Below are 20,421 nucleotides of genomic sequence, written 5' to 3'. Positions count from 1 at the left end.
GTTATGAAAGAAGTTACAAAAGAAGTTGTTGTGGAAAAAGAAGTTATTGTCAAATTAAATTCCAAAGAGTTTAAAGAACAAATTGACAATTTCTCAAAAGAAAATGCAATTTCAAAAAGACAAGCTCGAAAGAAGATTTTTTGGCAAACCATGGAACTTACTTCGAAAACAACATAATGAGTTGAATTTGAAAAAAACTAACAACAAAAAGATTAAATCTGTTGAAAATAAGTCTTCTCATTCAGAAATTAATTCAGATCTTTAGCAAAATCCCGCTCATATAAATAAATCTAAATCTGAATTTCAACCAAAAACAAATTTTTCGAAAGTATCAAACTGATCATTTTCAAGAAATAATGAAAATATATCAAAGAATGTTCAACATCAATCATCATACCAACGATTTTCTTCTAATCATCAAACAAAGTTTTCTTAAAAACAAAAATCTCCAAATCGATTTTCTCAAAATCAAAATGTAGGCAACAATGATGGAAGTCGATCTGCTATGGCATTTTGACCTAAATCAAGTGTTGATTTCTATCCATAAAAACCGAATTTTCCAAATCCTACAAGAAAACAACCTTTGAAAGTTTCGTACACGAAAGGGTTGTCTCGTGACAAAAACATCGATCACTGGCTTGAAGGAAAAGGTCTATTACAATTCTCTATCTAGTGATGTAAAACATTTATATGCGAAATTAACTGCACTGTATCAATTCGTGTGATATTAGCAAGGAACAACATAGGAAGTTATTACCTTTTCTAGCATACGAAAGAGCGAAGGTAGATAATATTTCATATGATTGTGAGAAAAACATTCCTGAGTTTGACAAAATTCCTGATGATAGATATGCTTATGAAATTGTCAAAATTGATGAATGTCTTGATACAAATGAATTGGTTGACATTGTGAATGATACTTTGACAATGTCAGAACAAATCAAAATTTTGAAAAAGACTGAGAATTCGACATCTGATTCTGAATCTAATTTTGCTGATATTTAAGATAATTCTGACAATATTAGCGAAATTAGTGATATTGAGGATGTTGATTGTTCTCAGTTGTCTGTCATTAATGTCGCATCAAAATCTAAAGGAAAAGAAAAAATTAAGGATTTGGAAGTTAAGATTGAAACTGACAAACCTTCAACTTCAAAATATTGTGATTCTGAGTTTGTGGATATCCGAGATAGTCAAACAGATAGCAGTGATGATGATGATGACGAATTGGTCAAAGAGGTTTCTTCAAACAAAAATTCGATAGAAAAAGAAATTCCTCGTGTTGTTGTTGATCAAGTATTTTGGGATACTGAAAATTTCGACAAAGTGTTGTCTGAAAAAGGAGCCCATTATTTGGAAACAAATCAAGTGGTGTATCCTAATTTCAAGTGTACTGATGATGTTGTCTTTCCAAATCAAGTGTTTGTTACAACTGGAAATGTTGAAAACATTAAACCAGAATTCACCAAAATGGTTGAAGATGACAACAAGAAGACAATAGATGAAGGATTCTTTTCGAATCAAAGCACAATTGAAAATACCTTAACAAAGAATTCGTATGTTTTTCAAAGACAAAAACCACAACGCAAATGGGTTGAAAAATCGAAAGTTATGAAAGAAGTTACAAAAGAAGTTGTTGTGGAAAAAGAAGTTATTGTCAAATTAAATTCCAAAGAGTTTAAAGAACAAATTGACAATTTCTCAAAAGAAAATGCAATTTCAAAAAGACAAGCTCGAAAGAAGATTTTTTGGCAAACCATGGAACTTACTTCGAAAACAACATAATGAGTTGAATTTGAAAAAAACTAACAACAAAAAGATTAAATCTGTTGAAAATAAGTCTTCTCATTCAGAAATTAATTCAGATCTTTAGCAAAATCCCGCTCATATAAATAAATCTAAATATGAATTTCAACCAAAAACAAATTTTTCGAAAGTATCAAACTGATCATTTTCAAGAAATAATGAAAATATATCAAAGAATGTTCAACATCAATCATCATACCAACGATTTTCTTCTAATCATCAAACAAAGTTTTCTCAAAAACAAAAATCTCCATATCGATTTTCTCAAAATCAAAATGTAGGCAACAATGATGGAAGTCGATCTGCTATGGCATTTTGACCTAAATCAAGTGTTGATTTCTATCCATAAAAACCGAATTTTCCAAATCCTACAAGAAAACAACCTTTGAAAGTTTCGTACACGAAAGGGTTGTCTCGTGACAAAAACATCGATCACTGGCTTGAAGGAAAAGGTCGAAAATATCAATCCAGGAAATATTCTCAACAACAAATTCACGAAGCTTATGAGAGTTATGTGAATTCTTCGTCAACTGATAGCTCGTCTTCAGAAGATTCAAATGTTTCGGTTAAAACTTGGCAACCGGTTTCGAAAGCCAAGCTTGATCATACTCAATCTGTAAAGACGAAGGCATGTGTCAATGACAATCCCAAACTAACAAAAACTGATGTCTCTGATTCTTTAAATAATGATGTGGACTTAATTGATAGTCTCAAAAATAAAGTTTGTGATTGGGTTAAAAGTTCTTCATTTCATTCAGTGTTCAAAACTAATTTCCAAGGACCCAAACAGCCTTGGGTACCTAAATTCTTTCATTGATCGCAGGTACTATGTGACGAGCAATATGATGAGAAATGGTATATTTATAGTGGTTGCTCACGTCACATGACTGGTCGAAAGGAAAACCTGAGAGATTTTCGTAGCTTGGAGAATGCAGGAGTTGTGAAGTTTGGCAATAATCACAAATGCCAGGTGAAAGGATATGGTAAAGTCACGAATGGCAAATTCACAGTTAATCGTGTTGCTTATGTCGAAGGTCTTCAACATAACTTGATAAGTATTTCACAACTAGTTGTGGGTACTGGCAATCAAGTGGTGTTTAACGAAGAAGGCAACATCATTTCAAATGTTGAAACTAATGAAGTTTTGCTCAAATCCAAACGACATGGTGACATGTTTACTTTTGATATAAAACCAATCATCGGCAAACCCTCAGTGTGCTTATTTTCGAAAGCTTCCTCTGACGTCAGCTGGTTATGGAATCGACGTTTATCACATTTAAACTTTTGAAACTTAAATAAATTGGTTATTCATGATCTTGTTCGTGGTTTACCTGTACTAAAATTTGATAATGATACATTGTGTGCAGCATGTGAATAAGGGAAACAACACAGGAAAGCCCATCTAATTGTGATCGATTCGAAAATTGTAGAACCGTTGGAACTTCTACACATTGACCTTTGTGGACCATCGACTGTTGAAACTCTCAACAAGAAACGGTACATTTTGGTTATTGTTGATGATTTTTCATGATTTACTTAGGTATATTTTCTTAGGTTAAAATTAGAAGTTGCTTAAAAAATGATCGAGTTCATTAATAAGATTGAGATGAGTCTGAAGAAAAAGGTTCGAAAAATCAAAAGCGATAATGGATCCGAGATTAAGAACAATGTGCTGGATTCGTACTTAACAGAAAAAGGAATTTCGCATAATTTCTCTTCGCCTTATACACCGCAGCAAAATGGTGTGGTTGAAAGACGAAATAGGTCACTTTGTGAAGCAGCGAGAACTATGTTGACATATGCGAATCTTCCTCAATATCTATGGGCTGAAGCAATTTCGACAGCTTGTTTCACTCAAAATAGATCTTTCATTCATCGTCGATTCAATATCACTCCGTATGAAATTATCAATAATCGAAAACCTAATGTCAAATTCATCCATGTTTTTGGGTGCAGGTGTTTTATAATGAATCTTAAAGATAACCTTTCAAAGTTTCAAGCTAAAGCTGACAAAGGCATATTTTTGGGATATTCGCACAATTCGGTTGCATACAGAGTGTTAAATAAGCGAACAAGAAAAGTCGAAGAAACTTTCAATCTTACTTTTGATGATTATTATGTGAAACAAGTTGAAAAGAAATTTGAACAAAAACCAATTATTAATGAATCATCTGATGAGAGTGAAGAATCAAATTCATCTGATTATGATTATGATTTAATTTTTGGTATTCCTGACAGGGCTGTGGATGCTAAAGTTCATGCAAATGATAATCATCACTCTGAATCTTCGAAGCACTATGATGACTTGGAAATTCCTCAAAACATCGAAGATGTTAATTCAACAATGAATTCTCTTGAACATGGAGAAAGTATGATTGATAATCCAGTGGACGGGGAACACTTGGATTCGAATACTCTGCTTGAGGGGGAGCATTCTTTCGAGGGGGAGAATGGGAGAATGGATGATGTTGTTGAGGGGGAGCATATAGTTGAGGGGGGCATCTAAATGATATTAATGTTGAGGAAGAAAATGAAACAATAAATTTTGATCAAAATGATGATTTTCATGATCTAAATGATAATGTTTCTATTGTAGTATCTAAAAATGAAGAGATGTACGAAGATGCAACTTTGGAATTTGATCCAGCTTATCTACCGTTAGAAAAATGGATAAAGACTCATCCAATGGATCAAATAATTGGAAATCCTCAAGATGGGGTATTAACAAGAGCTCAGATTCGTGCGAAGAATGAGGTTTTAAATACTCATCAAGAATTTTGTATGTTCAATGTTTTCATATCTAAAATTGAACCAAAGACAGTTAAGATGGCAATGGAACACTCAGATTGGGTTGTTGCAATGCAATCTGAACTGACTGAATTTGAAAGAAACAAGGTTTGGAGATTAATTCCTAAACATGAAAATGTTTCGATTGTCGGGTTAAAATGGATTTTCAAAAACAAAACCGACAAAGATGGAAATATTGTAAGAAATAAAGCACGATTAGTTGTAAAAGGATATTCGCAACAAGAAGGAATTGATTATGAAGAAACTTTTGCCCCTATTGCACGACTTGAGGCTGTTCGAATATTCTTAGCATATGCAGCTCATAAGGATTTTGATGTTTATCAAATGGATGTTAAATGTGCTTTTCTCAATGGTGAACTCGAAGAAACTGTTTACGTAGAACAACCTCCATGTTTCGTAAATCAAAAGCATCCTGATCATGTTTATATTTTAGATAAAGCAGTATATGGGTTAAAACAAGCACCAAGAGCATGGTATGCAACTTTGACCAGTTTCTTAAAATAGTCGAAATTTAAGCAAGGATCAGTCGACCCCATATTATTTCGAAAGAAAGTTGGGTGTCATCTGATGCTTGTTCAAATTTATGTTGACGATATTATTTTTGGCTCTACTGACCCTGCTTTGTCTAGTGAATTCGAAAATTTGATGAAAAGCCAATTTGAAATGAGCATGATGGGAAAAATCAATAATTTTCTTGGCTTAAACATATGTCAAAACAGAGAAGGCATATTCATCAATCAAGAGAAGTATACAAGGAATTTGCTCGAAAAATTTGGATTAACAAATAGCACGAAGTTAAGAGTTCCAATGGCTGTTGGCACAAGGCTCACTCCTTCGTTTGAATCGCCTGTGGTTGATCTTACTTTATACAGGAGCATGATAGGTTCATTACTTTATCTTACTACAAGTAGACCTGATATCATGTTTTCTGTATGTAATTGTGCCAGGTATCAAGCAAATCCTCGAGAACCACATTTAACAGCTGTAAAGAATATCTTTCGTTATCTCAAGGGAACCATTTCGTTAGGATTGTGGTATCCTTCGAAAGCAGGATTTTTCATACAGGCATTTTCTGATGCACATCTAGGAGGGTGTACATTGGATCGAAAAAGTACAAGTGGTGGTTGTCAATTGTTGGATGGAAGGTTGGTTAGTTGGCAGTCGAAAACGCAAAGGTGTAGGAGCTGCTGCTTGTACATCTCAAATTATTTGGATTCAAAGTCAGTTGACAGATTATGTTGTGAATATGAAAAAGATTCCACTGTACGGTGATTCTCAAAGTGCTATACGCATTTGTCATAATCCAGTACAACATTCGAAAACAAAACATATAGCTCTTCGTTATCACTTTATCAAAGATCATGTGGAAGATGGAAACATTGAAGTTTATTTTGTAAAAACAACTGATCAGCTTGCTGATATTTTTACAAGAGCTTTAGATGAAAAATCATTTGTTCGAATTTTGACAGGTTTGGGAATGATCGAAGCAAATTCTGTTCTAGGAAGAATTTCGAATGTATAGCAAAGGCGTGCTATACAAGTGTGTCGATTCAGAGGCAAAAAGACGATATTCAGCGGTTACTGTTCATAGTCAACGCTTCGACACGTTTCGAATTCGACAATTTGCATGATATTTGTGCAGTACACAATTTTCGTTAGTTTGTCAAAATTTTCGTAAGATTGACAAATTTTCGTTCGTTTGTCACATTTTCGTAAGCTTGGCAAATTGTAGTCTGTTTAAAAAAAAACGTGTGTTTGTAAAAGTGTTTTTCGTAAGTTTGGTTCTTAGTTTTATTTTCGAAAAATTAAAAACTCCAAAAAGATTTCATTTTTGTATTGTTGTTTTATTTTCGAAAAATCAAAAACTCCAAAAAGATTTTCTTTTGTTCATTGTTTTCTTTTTCGAAAAATCACAAAAACACAAAAATATTTTATTTCAAAAAGATTTTTGTTATTCTGTTTGTTGTTTCTTTGTGCAGATTACACGAACATTTTTCAAGGGTCATGCTTGCATTTCTATGGGAAGGTTAAATTTCGACAACTATGTACTAGTTAGACTGTCCCTAGAAGCATGCTGCAGCATGTTGACCCAAGCCTCTGTAGACTCAATGTGTGTTTACGAAAGCCTTAATGAAAATTTTCATACGAAAATTTCTTCCCAAGTAAGGCTTATATTCACATTAGTCGATTGAGCTACCTTACTCTTCTCATATGAGTTAAGAGTTATCTATTTTGTCCGAAAATAACAGAGGTTCAATTCTTTTCTCAAAACCAATCTTTTTCATCACAAAGTTCTCACACATTTCACACACAATGACATATGTCCGGGAGGTCATTGATCAAACCAATCATGACTTAGGCATATCAAACGCCTGTGTTTATGATCTGACGTAATGAGACCGTGATGAAAGTGAAACCCAAAACTCTATTCTCGTAAGGAATTGACGGGGAACCAAGTTCCAGCTTTGACGAAACATTTGTTTCAGTACCAATTTTCGAAACTCAAAATCATATTCTTTTCTTATGCGTGATCTTGATCAAACTGTCGAAACCCACGATGTTTGTTACCCAACAGGATCCAGAACGAATATTTGTTTCTGAATATGATTTTCGTATCAGTTTCAATTGCTTTCACAGTCACTCTCAAAATATTTCAAAGCATACTTGTCACTGACTACACTGGTTAAACAAGTAATTTCTGTTACAATTCCTCACCTTCTGTTTAGGATGATATGTAATGAAATTATAAACCACCCACTAAGCCTAATAAAAGAAGCCCTTCGATACTTCTCTACAAGTATTTGATTGTAATTCATGGGAACATACACAAGCAGTTGATTATCTCTCTTGATAATTAATGAAGTAACCTTTGCCCGGGGTTCATCTGCTTTTATGTCGAAATATTTTTTTTGACATCACAGATCCAAATTTTTGTTAATTTGTTTCTTATCTTTTCTTTGTCACACAACACACACAAAATCCTTGAGGTTCTGAGTACTACCAACTCAGGCTGATGATTTCGACAGTCTAGAAAATGACTTCGTCTCTAAACCCAAAGACGAAAGAGCTTAACCTCCATCCGAAGGTTGCTGACGGTTACTATTCCTTGAAGAGACAGGAACAGACTGTGTGAGGCGACGTTTCCTGGTTTCAAGGAGATGTGACAGTTACTTTTTGACGCATGGCAACTTTATTGGCAGACGGGTGCGACTTTTAAGGTGCCACGTCAGATTTCAATCAATGCCTATCCCGCGTTCAATTCAAATTAAGGGTTACATATATAAAGGGTATTTGTGGATTATTTATCTTTTTACGCTCACAAAAGAAATTCAATACCCAAAATTCTCTCTATTCCTAAAAGCTTCTAAACCCTAATCATGGCTGGCATTGATTCTACTTCTCGCACAACTGAAGACATCACTTCTCAACCAATCATGAAGATTCAAAGCACCAATTATCAGGTTGAAGGGGATGTATCTCTATATCTAGAGCAATTGAAGATGCTAATTGTCGCGTTGAAGAGTTCTGTTCTTTCAAAGGAGATGTTCAATTCATTCGCAGTTCCTCTTTCATGGCTTTCTCAGGCTGGATCCACTGCTACATACAGCAAAACAATGGATATCATCACTTTTCAACTGGTGAATGACAAGAAGATCAGACTGTCCAAGAAAATCTTCTGTCAGATCTTGGATATTCCCAATTCTCCAATTGTTACTGATCTCACGTATGCTCAAGTCATTCATATGTTCAATGAGATGGGTCATCAACCTCCACTCACAAAGATTAGTGATTTCAAGAAGTCAGCTTTGCCAACTGTCTGGAATTTCTAGTTTGGAATCTTTCTTCGATGCTTGACAGGTCGAAGTTTTGGTTTAGACAAAGGTCGCATGGAGGTTTATGCGATGGTGGCAGGATTGTACTATGATATCTCTGTCGATTACTCTACTCAACTGTGGAAGGAATTTCAAAAGAGTGTCGAAAATACGAATGTGGTTCAAGGCATTTCGTGTGCAAGGTATTGGAGCTTAATACTTGGTTATTTTTAAGACAAGGAAGGAATTGCTGTTCCTGCTGATGAAGAAAAGGCCGAGTTTCTGAAGTATCGCTTTCCAAAAGAAGTTTCGGATGATATGGAAGTTTTTACACACATTGCTCGGATTCCTGATGCAATGTTAAAGCGAGTTGAGCCAACAAATTCGGTGTTGGTTGCATACTTGAAAACTATCAATCCAGATGTTGAGACTGGAAACTTATTGTCGAAAGAAGAAGTTGGTCCTTCCAAGAAGTCTAAACGTTCCAAAAAGGATGCAACAGCTACACCAGAAAAGCCAGTGCATGAATCAAAGAAGTCTCCTGAGAAGTTTGTGCACGAATCCACGAAGTCTCCAAAGAAGCCTGAGACGGCTGACGTAAATGTTTCGACTGGTGTCATCAAACCAGTGAAACCTAGTGGTGAAACTATTGTGGCCGAGAAAATTCTTTCAAAATCTGGTGTTTTTCGAAGATTGAAGAAAAGAAATAGGGGTTCATGAAAATATTCTCCTTCTAATGTTCGAAAACCACAACTCTCTCATCAAGGAGTTATTTTTCGAGAGGTTCCAGCTCCAGTTTCGCCTCAGTCCAAGAAACGTAGAGCTGAAGACGTGGCCAAATGAATTTCAAAGAAGAAGAAACGACAAAGATAGTTGGTTGTCTAAGAGGATTCTTCTGAAGAAGAAATTGTTCCTGATACACAAGAACTTATAGTTTCTCAATCTATATCTACTCCTGAGCAGACAGTAGTCATACCACCCGAAGTCTCGTTAACTGAATCAAATACTGAGGAGGTTCGAACTTCAGGCATTGTTACACACGTATCTGATACGGATGTACATGTCAACATGGGTGAGGGAGAGTCGAACAAAGAGGTTGAGCCTATTATTCAAGGTATTCTTGTATCTTTAAAACCAGACACTTTCGTGTCTTTACCACCTTTTATTCTTCCAAATACTACCAATTCCCCAACTTTTGAGAACATTCTTCATCAACCCTTTACCACTCTTTTTCCATCACAATCGACTGATTCACCCAAAATTAATTCACCTGTTCAACCTTCACCTGTTGTTGAAGCTGATACTGACAATGAAGGTTTTGGAGGTGCCTTTGAAGATTTACAATTTGATGATGAAGAAGATCATTTCCCTGATCATATGTTAATGACGATGAAACAGTTCAAGATTCTTAACCAGAAGTTGAATTCTATTCTTCAATCTCAAGCGTATTTGGGGAGTAATTCGTCTGTATCTAATCTGGACGTTGATAATATGCTGAAAACGTTCGAAGGACAGATGGTGAGTAAAGTCTATGGAATGGTCCGAGATTCAGAGATTTGTCTGTTGGAAAAGATTGATCACAATGATCAAAATGATGAATTAAGGGTCAATTCTCTCAATTCGATGTTCAGGGGGGAAGTGAAAGAATTCAAGCATTTGATGAAAGAACGACATGTACTATTCATCCAAGATATCAAGAAAGTGAAGGAAGATGTAAACTTGCAAATCCAAGAACTTCGACAGGATATGCAAAAACAAATCTCAATCGTACAACGCGATTATGCTTCGATCAATCAGAAGGATGACATTATTTGTGATGCTATTACCAAATATATCAAGCTGTACGAAGATTTGCGTCCTCAACTTACTCAATTGTCGACCATAGAAAATCAAAGCTTTGTAGAAGTGCTCAATTCGCTGAAGGAGCTCAAAGATTTAACTGTTAAATCAGTTTCATCTCCACTGATCACTCCGGACTTTTTGTCTAAAAAGTTCGTTCATTTTGAAGCGATCTTGCAAAAACAACTTGCTCCACTTTCTCATATTTCTAGCCTTCTTCCGACGAATGCCCCACCTGTTTTCACAGGGGTGCTAGGGGGAGAAAAGGATGTTGGTGGTACGAAGGCTAGTGGGGAAGGTTTGCATGCAGATGCAAAGGTTGTTGGGAAATTGTTTTCTTCGAAGATTCCAACAACAAAACCATTTGTGTCAACTGCTGAGCCGGTAATTTCGACTGTTGTGACAACAATGCCAATATGAACGAAGTGAATTTCCAAAGGAATTGTGATTGGGGAAGGTAGCAGTAGTTTGAAGCCTAAGGAAATGGTTGATAATTCTTATATAAAAGACAAAGGCAAAACAGTGATGATCGAAAAGTCAAAGGAAGAAAAGAAAGCTGAAGCGCAGGCTAAGATTGAAAAGCTTCGAATTGTTCAAAGTATTATGAGACTTCGTGCCAATAATCATCCTGGGATGAACAAGGGTGATCCTTTAAAGCATTACAATTATGAAACAATAGAGTCGAAAGTAGCATATAATCATATGTATAGTTTCGAAAAGAAGCCAAAGAAGAGTTATGTTGTTCTTAACACAGATATGAGTCAATTGGACTTTCCCATCAATGAGATGATGTTCATTATGGCTCAGTATAAAATTGCTGAGAAATTTGACAATGATGATGAGTACACTTACATGAAGATCAGATTTCATGTTGTACTTGGAAAGCTTCCAGAGGAGATTTGGTCACTGACGAAGATAAAAAAGGTGATAAGCATAAAGCGAGATGTGTTGTTCGAAAATATGATGCAGAATCTTCGCTTTATTGTGTCAATAGCAAATGGGCAAGTGTGTGATTTCTCAGTGGCATATTTTCCTTTAATGAACTTGTATGATCTGATACAAGTTGCATTGTTACTAAAGGATAAAGATGCTTCATACCTTCGAGAAACTGATCCTGAAGTTTTTCGACTTCGGTTGGCTCACATCAAGATTTTTATTGTCAATTATTACGAGTGTTTAGCACTTACAGATGTTGAGTTAGCTACAGCAAAGGGATTGAAAGTGAAGGTGCTAATGGAACTTCCTTTAACTCCACCTGAGTTGAAGAAGTATGCAGATGGAGAAATATTTTTGAAGCCATTTGGTATGGTATTTGCTGGGAAAGATAAAAATGGGAAGGCAAAAAGATTCTTGTTTCAAGCTTCTGAAGTGGAAAGATATACAACATCCCAATATACGAATTTCATTGTTCGTATGAATAGCTGCAATAAGAATAATGAAGGAGACAAGAAGGAGCTGAAGAAGATAATCTCTTGGTACATTGAGATTCGAAGATTTATGTTGTATGCTATACAGATTCTCTTGAACTAACGAAGGTAGACATTATTACAAAGGGGGAGATTGTTAGGGTCGAAATATATTGTAATATGTCGAAGTCTATTTTACCCTTCGCATGTTTTGTAATTTTATTTACTGAGGTGTATTTCGTACGAAGCTTAATTGTCAATGCCTTAGTATTTTTTGTATGCTTTCACAGTTCCTATAAATAGGGAACTTTACTAGAGTTAGATAAGAGTCTTTACAGAATCCGTCTATTTTCTCTGTAAAAACTGAAACTATAAATGAGCAGAAACCAGATCTTATTTACATCTTGTGTTCAATTTACGTTCATTCTACTATGATTTTGATTAATACTTGATTCCACGTTTCTACAATTTATGTATTTAATTGTTAATAGGATTCCGTTAAGTGCCACTCTACGACTCGAGGGTCTTCATTTCAGTCTGTTGATTCGACGCTTGTACACGACAAACAGTGAGTTCGTACCCCTACATTTTTGTTATGATTTTTAATGTTTTCAGGGGGGGATACAAGCCAAACACAAATGATTTTGTGAACTAATACAAAAGGACTTTTAAATAAGTATAAAACTTATGCAATGGATACAGACAAACGATTTATAAAATATATAGATATTTTATCCCTTTTGTACTATGTTAAGCATAAGGGACGTTTTCACCTTATAACCGTAATTTCATGGTTTTTCAGAGTTAATATTCACAATCAACTATGCTATTTACATGCAAACTATAATAGGTATAGTTTGGGGTTTTCAATACACATCTTTTACGAATTCAGAGTTGTTCACTGCTATTCATATAAACTATGAAAAATTTAGTTTATGATATACATTACTACAAGAGTACATGCTTAATAGTTATTTAAATATAATTATTACCCTATACCGTATTCAAAAGATTCAAATACAAGAGAGCGATACACAACTACACATAAACTAGATTATACAGGATTGTGAGACTCTACTTCAAACTGTACTGATTGGTGTACTGAACTAAATCCTATCATAGTATAACCAGAGTCTCCTGGAGGGAGAGTGTGAGATTTGTGAATAGATCTATTCGGGACTGACAATCCCACACCTGAACTGCTAGCTATAGTTAGGCAGGCATGCCTGGGGTGACAAATGTCATTTAACCAACACTTGAAGAACGTTGTAAAGGTCACTATGTCATATTAAGCATGGTTATACGTACTATACATACTGGTGGTAACCAGGGTTTTCAAACAGAACGTACTATACATATTGGTGTTAACTAGGGTTTTCATACTATACATATTGGGATTAACCAGGGATTTCATACAAAAACTAATTTCCAAAACGATACAATATGGCTGGTGGTACCAGGCATACATACAAGTACTTTCAGACAAAAGAACAGAATTTACTAACGAACTTACAATGGGTCTTAGGGTTTAAGACTACTTTTCATTACTTAAGAAAATATTGGATTTTCTCGGAAACATACAAAAATTCTCACGGATTTATCAACAGGTTTTCATTACAAAAGCATGCTTATGAACTCACCAGCTTTATGCTGATACTCTTTCAAAACTGCTTGTATTCTCAGGAAATCAGTAGACTGGTACCTCCTGGAGTTTTGAGAAGACGGAGTGCACAGAGTCACGTCTTTCTATTTTTGAGTAAACTTCTGATGTAATCAAACAAGACTTAAACGGATGTAAACTTTTTTCATATGTGTATTCAATGTAATGGTTGCGTTTACTATGATTGCTATGATACAATTGTTGTGATACTATACATGACGTCATCCACGCCCGAACGTTTCCGCCGTTCCGGTTTGGGGGTGTGACAGATTGGTATCAGAGCTCTTGTTTATAGTGAACTAAGTATATCGAACCTTACATGGTATACAACTATAAACGCTAAGGGGCTGAAGTGCTCTGAACTAAAAGTGTACTTTTAAAATATAAGTACTTTATAAGAAGTATACAAGTATACATACATAACAGAACCAGAGTCATAGGTAGAACAAAACAAAAGTATTTGGATGTTGGACACTGTGGTTAAAACCGGGGCAGTTATGTAATCATGTCTAGGGTCAATATAGCCTGATCAACTATATTTATTCGACACATGACCAACATGTGCTTGAGAGTGACTGTGGTGTTGCAGCAAACCTAAAACTTACCAAGTATATATACGTCAGATACCGGCAGAACAAAACATACAACTTAAAATACTATAGGACTATTTTAACCAGAGCCGAATATAGTATAGAGAATTCATTCCAAGTGTTGCTACATATTTCCTCTTAGCGATAGTTACTTTCATTAGTAACCCTTATCTATTTATCGCTTCATAGAACACTTCATCTCTCAGGCTGAGATATATTTTGTATTATATCTCCTGATTCTAAAATTCTAGAGGACTCACCATCCTCTTCTTCCTGGTTATTTTAGAACAAGATGCCTCCCCGAAGAAGACCCATCAGAAGGAACAACGACCCTCCGCCACCACCGCCTCCTCAGTTCGACCCAGCTATGTTTCCGGCAGCAGTTACGGCTGTTGTGGCTACGGCGATGTCACAGATTAACCAGGGCAGCTTTGGTGGATCTGGAGGTGGGCCCGATACTCAAAGTCATGATGGAGGACAGGGACACCAAAAGGAGTGTTCCTATAAAGACTTCATGAATGCCAAACCCAAGTCCTTCAATGGCAATGGTGGATTCATTTCCTTAACTCGATGGTTCGAGAAGATCGAATCCATCTTCGAAATTTGTTCCTGTTCCGAAGCCACCAAGGTGAAATTCGCCGCTTGCACTTTCACCGACAGAGCACTGACCTGGTGGAATGGTCGTGTCAAATCCCTAACCTGGCCATAAAGTTGGCATCTTTATGCCATGGGAACCCTCAATGGTTCCAGATCTGAAGTACAAACCCACTTATGCACACAATTCCGACTATAGTTTCGCTAAGGCTTAGGAAAAGGTAGAAAATAGCCCCAAATCAAGATCTAAGCAAAGAATAGTCAAGGTTTCAGCTTTATACCTCAACTGAGCTGGAATTGGGCACAACTTCTGGATCTACTAACTTCCACTTGAACTTCCAAGTTTCCGTCTTCTTCTTCAACTTCAAATACACACAAAAGGCACCAAAAATCTCAAGAACACTCAATAATGGCTTAGGGTTTTGAGTTAGGGTTTCTCTGGGTTGGGAGGAACGATGGAGGCTGGGTTGAGGCAAGAAAAGTTGTTTAAGTAGGGTGCAAACCCTGAACATTAGGGTTTTGTCCAGACAGCTTCTACTCGTCGAGTCGGTCCCTCGACTCGTCGAGTAGGTTACTAAAACTCTCGCATAATACGTACCAAGAACCGGGTGCTACAAATCTCCCCCACTTATTTTAGACTTCGTCCTCGAAGTCTGCTGTTGAATCCGGAAAAAGCTCCGGGTAGTGCTCTCTCATCCCGTCCCCCGACTCCCAAGTCCATTACGAGTCCTTGCAGTGCCGCCGTCGCACCTTCACCAGCTCCACCCTTTTGTTCCTCAGATCCTTCGACTTCCTGTCGAGGATAGCTACTGGCCGCTCGTTGTTTCTCAAGCTATCACCCTCCTGAATATCCCCTAAAGGCACCACTGCTGAATAGTGCAATTTACACGGACCACCTCCTAAAACCAACAGAACTTCGAGTTTCCGCAAGCCACTTCTGTCTCCCAAAGTCTGAATCCCATGCTGGTCTGTCTCCCTGATGGACCGCCTACATTCCAAAACTACCATGCCAAAACCTCATCGAGTAACTGACCAATGCACACTCCCTAGTGCCGATTTTCCCGACGCTATCATCAGAACAAACTCCATGTCCATAACTAGCTGTAGCATACTGATACTTGACAGAGGACTCAGATAACCCTTCGAGTAGCAAATTCATCCCTGTAACGGTTAGACTCAAACGAGAGCTGCGCTACAGGGTCAAACCCATTACTCTGAGATTATTCAATTCGTCTGTAAGTGACTTAGTGCCTTCGTTTGGTGAGCTAATTCGCGGACCAAGTTCCTCATAGTACTCCCTTCAATCCGATCATCCTGCTGTCTCTTAACCACTATTCGGATGAACTGATAGTACCTTGCTCGGCAACTTATCTGACATTACTTGGATTACCGGACTCCCACCGGCTACTAATTCCAAGTACAATCTCTCAGTTGCTTCGAGCGACCTCCGAAGAAATTCAGCTATCGAAACCCCTCGAACCACACCCTTACTCCCAGCTCCAGCATTCCTGCTGACCATCCCGATTGTACTGTTTGATTACTCATTGCCAGCGAATCTACTACTAAAGGTAAATGCTACCAAAACCGTTGTAGTCTTACATCACTCCTGGCCTTCAAGGACATACCGCTCCCCGAATACAATCATAGTATGACCTACCCACGCCAGTGCGGGCCATCATACCCTGGTCTACACTACCTGAAGAAACCCACATACGAGTCACCCAGCTGATACCTTCTCACAGCTGACTAAAAGCCGATGAATGCTACGGGCCACCCCGCAGTCTGACGTTCCCATACCATCTGACCACTAATACATGCTACGGCCACCACGTAGTCTTACTATACCATTATACCAACAACTAACTGACAAGTGCTACGGGCCACCTCGTAATCTTACAATACCCAATCTACAGGCCACACCTCAATCTTACTATACTAATGCTACGGGCCACACCGCAGCCTAACTATACTAATGCTACGGACCACACCGCAGTCTAACCATACTAATGCTACGGGCCACACCGCAGTCTAACCATACTAATATACGAATTCTACAGGCCACACCGCAGTCTTACAACGTCCATACTCTATCTGCCATCTAGTGAATGCTACGGGCCACCCCATAGTCTTACAAAACTTCTACACTATCTGCTAACCATTGCTACGGGCCACCCCGCAGCCCTACCACACTTCTCATACTATCTGACCACTGGTGAATGCTACGGCTATCCAGTAGTCGGACAACACCTTCCACACTGAATGGCTGCAAGTGGGCGCTACGGCTAACCCGTAGTCTTACAACACCTTCCACACTGACTCGACCGCTGACCTTGGTCTTTCGCCGACTACTAATCCGTACATACCCATAATTGAGCATACAAGCACCATCTAGTACCCCAAGCTGTACTCATGTCCTAACTGAAACTCTCGGCCGATTCTTCTGAACCTGCTATCGGACATCCCGAGAATGTGATCTCACCATTGGTAAGTTTTCCGAACTTTCAATTCACACTATCCTCAATTCATACAGCCGCCTGGGTCGTCTTTCTCCCTGACAAGAGAGTGAAACTTATCTCAGTTTCAAAACCGCTCCTGCTCCCGTAACATGATTGTTTCCCCTCCACTTTGCTTCGACCTAGTCTTTACGGCGGGCGCAAAATTGAGGATTTCCATTCCTTCCTCCCTTACACGATAGGCATGATAACCACTATCGCCTTAATCTTGCTAGCGATCCGTCACTAGCCCACTCCAAATACCGTACGATTACCAAATACTAGATGAACACTTTTTGCATCCCCGATATTGATAATCCCCTGAGCTCAAACTGACGTCCTTAAGGTCCGAATAACTAATGCTCAAAGCAACCTCCTCAGTGATATACCACTTCCCTTGATGCTTCCAAAAGCTATCCCAAACACCAAGACTAGAACCACCGAACCCTGATGATGGTGGTTGACTACTCCATGGACCCTGCCCACCGACCTCCACATAACACTCCTGAACCGTTTTCAGCCGTAACCGAGATAATACTGGACACTTCGAACCCGAAGTGAGATATGACCTTACACTAGCTATTAATAGTTTCTAGTATGCAATTGGCATATGACAATTCCAAAATACAATCCGAATACAAGCAGAGAGATAACTCATACATACTATCACCTGAGACCGAGGTAAGAATAATCATAATACATATATAATCGAAAATAGCCATTGATACATACCTGCAACATTCCCTGCTGTAATCCAGATCTCCCTTGTCCGTCACTGTAAGGCCCTACCCTCTCACCCATCCGTAATCCTCCAAAATGTCAGAGCAGGCGCACTCCATGCTCCACCCCTCATCGTCGGGCAGTCGGCCTTCTTGTGGCCCACTTGATTGCAGTGAAAACATAATGGGCTTGCCCCCTGTGGGTATTCCCTGCTGACGTAACCATCACTGCCAGACTTGTAGCAGCCTGAACCCCTAGAACGACAAACTCCCTCGTGCAGTTTCCCGCATGTGCTGCACTGACTTCGGCCCTGCCGACCTACTAATCGCTGGTCTGAAGTCTTGGTTCTCTTCCCGGGACCCTCTACAGTATGCATCTGATCCGACCTCCTCTTCGCAATGTGCTCCAAATCAATCTCCCTTTCTCGCGTCCTGGGAATCATAGAGTCCAGGGTCGGGCATGCCGAGAAGCTGACATGCTCCTGGATATCAGCTCTCAACATGTCATGATAGCGGGTCCTCCGCATATCCTTATCCCCTGCATACTGAGGCACCAATAAGGCCCTCTCCCGAAACTTGGCGGTAATCTCCACCACCGACTCCGTCGTCTGTCTCATGTCTAGGAACTCCCTGGCCAGCTGCTGAAGCTCCACAGCCGGTGCAAACTCCGCCCTAAACCTGGTCACAAAGTCAGACCAGGTCATAGCCTCAATGGCTGAGGCTCCCAAGGAATCACCAACTGACTCCCACCAGTCTCTAGCTCTGTCCCTCAAGCATCCCGCAGCAAATCGAACCTTTGACCCCTCAGGACAGAAGCTCGTCAACTGTGCAGACTCAATGTCTGCAATCCATCTCCTGGCAACAATGGGGTCCTTCATCCCATCGAAGTCTGGCGCGCCACTCCCCCTGAAGTCCTTGAAGGACAGTGTGCGTGATCCTGACTAGATGGATGCCATATCTCTCCGGAACGCTCTGAGGCGATCCTCCATCCGCTCAATAATCCCTTCCTTGATCGACCCGAAAATCATCGGGGTCGAATCAAGGATACCTCTCGTGATCTCAGACGCGATGAACTCGCGTAGTCCCTCATCCACTGGCTCGGAACCTGCACCCGAACCTGATCCTGAACCGGATCCTGATCCTCCTACTCCGTGTCGTGTAATCATCACCATTCTGAAAACGAAACACATAATTGCCAGGGTCATACGTAACCTCAGAAGGTCTCACATACTACAAGTTTCCTGGTTCTATCTCGGCCCTCCTTGACTCGAGTACGGATCCTCTGCTTTCAGTAGTACGGGCCCATACTACCTTCCACATCTATCCGTACTTTCCTCAAGGATTGCTTCGACTTCACCAAGTCCCTTCTACTTCTGTTGCACTCTGCCACTCTCCTCCTAGGCTTTCCTAGGTTCCCAAACCACCCAGTCCTCAGCTGCTGAGAGACTCTTCATGATGCTAATTTACCACCACATGAATACCATCACATGTGGCGAGGCTTAGATAATCCTTCGAGTAAAAGACTCATCCCTACAACGGTTAGACTCAAACGAGAGCTGCGCAGTAGGGTCAAATCCAACACTCTGAGATTATTTAACCCTGGTCACATGTGACTTAAAGTATTCATCTAGTTGTTAACTTCCATCGCTCGAAATCCCACAAAGCACAAAGAAAGCAGCATTCAGACAATGGAAAATCTAACCAACATATTCCAATCAAGCTATACTCTACTCAAGAGTCTATACATGCAATTCAAGGGCTCATACAATCAGGCATAACCTAAACAGGCCATCATACTACTAGCTGATCAGTCCTAGCATGCAATTCTACAAGTTCACATAAGCATACAAAGGCATCTCTCCTAGATCCTTAACCATAATCTAGCATGCGAATCACATAGTCATATCATATCACATATCAAACATGTATTGGTATTTTGGGAACCACTTACTTGAGCTCGGTCGATTGCACGCATCACACACCTTGTTCTTTTCAAAGTTCTTTTCTCTTTTCAAATACTTTTCAAGTTCCTTTTTGGAAATTTTCATTTCATGTCCTCAGTTTGAGTCCAGACACACCCGAGAGTGTGACCGAATCCCTCAAACCGAGGCTCTGATACCAACTTGTAACATCCCAAAATTCAAGGCCAAACATTTCGTTTTGATTAATTAGAACTGCTTAATAAATTTTGCCCAATCATTTAATAACATTCTTAATCAAACAATTATCAGAGTTTTAAATCCCAAATATCATCTAGTGCGGAAAACATGGTGTGATGCGCTGCGATCGCCCCGAGCTCCTTCTTTGGAAAAAACATTAATACCTGAAACAAAAAGCTGAAAACCGTAAGCACGAAGCTTAGTGAGTTCCCCATATACCACATACCATACATATCAACTGATCCATACATGCCATACGTGACCATGAGCCATACATAACAAACATATCCATAATAAAGTAAGGTGCTATGTGCCAAACATAGTCGTGCTGTTTTGCCACGGGCCGCACGTGGTCTTTCTTGTCAGGCCTGGGGCCACTCCCTGGGTCTTACAGACAAGTGCCAAGGTCCCCCGACTCGTCGAGTAGGTTACTAAAACTCCCGCATAATGTCGATTCTACTCGACGAGTTGGGCCTCCAACTCGCCGAGTCCTAGAGTAATACCAAATTTCTTGAATTTGAATACGTACCAAGAAC

This window comes from Lactuca virosa, chromosome 5, assembly GCF_052849685.1.
Source record: "Lactuca virosa cultivar CGN04683 chromosome 5, Lactuca_virosa_CGN04683_v6, whole genome shotgun sequence".
Taxonomy (NCBI): Eukaryota; Viridiplantae; Streptophyta; class Magnoliopsida; order Asterales; family Asteraceae; genus Lactuca; species Lactuca virosa.
The sequence above is the reverse complement of the archived record's forward strand: the minus strand, read 5'-3'. Positions refer to the sequence as shown.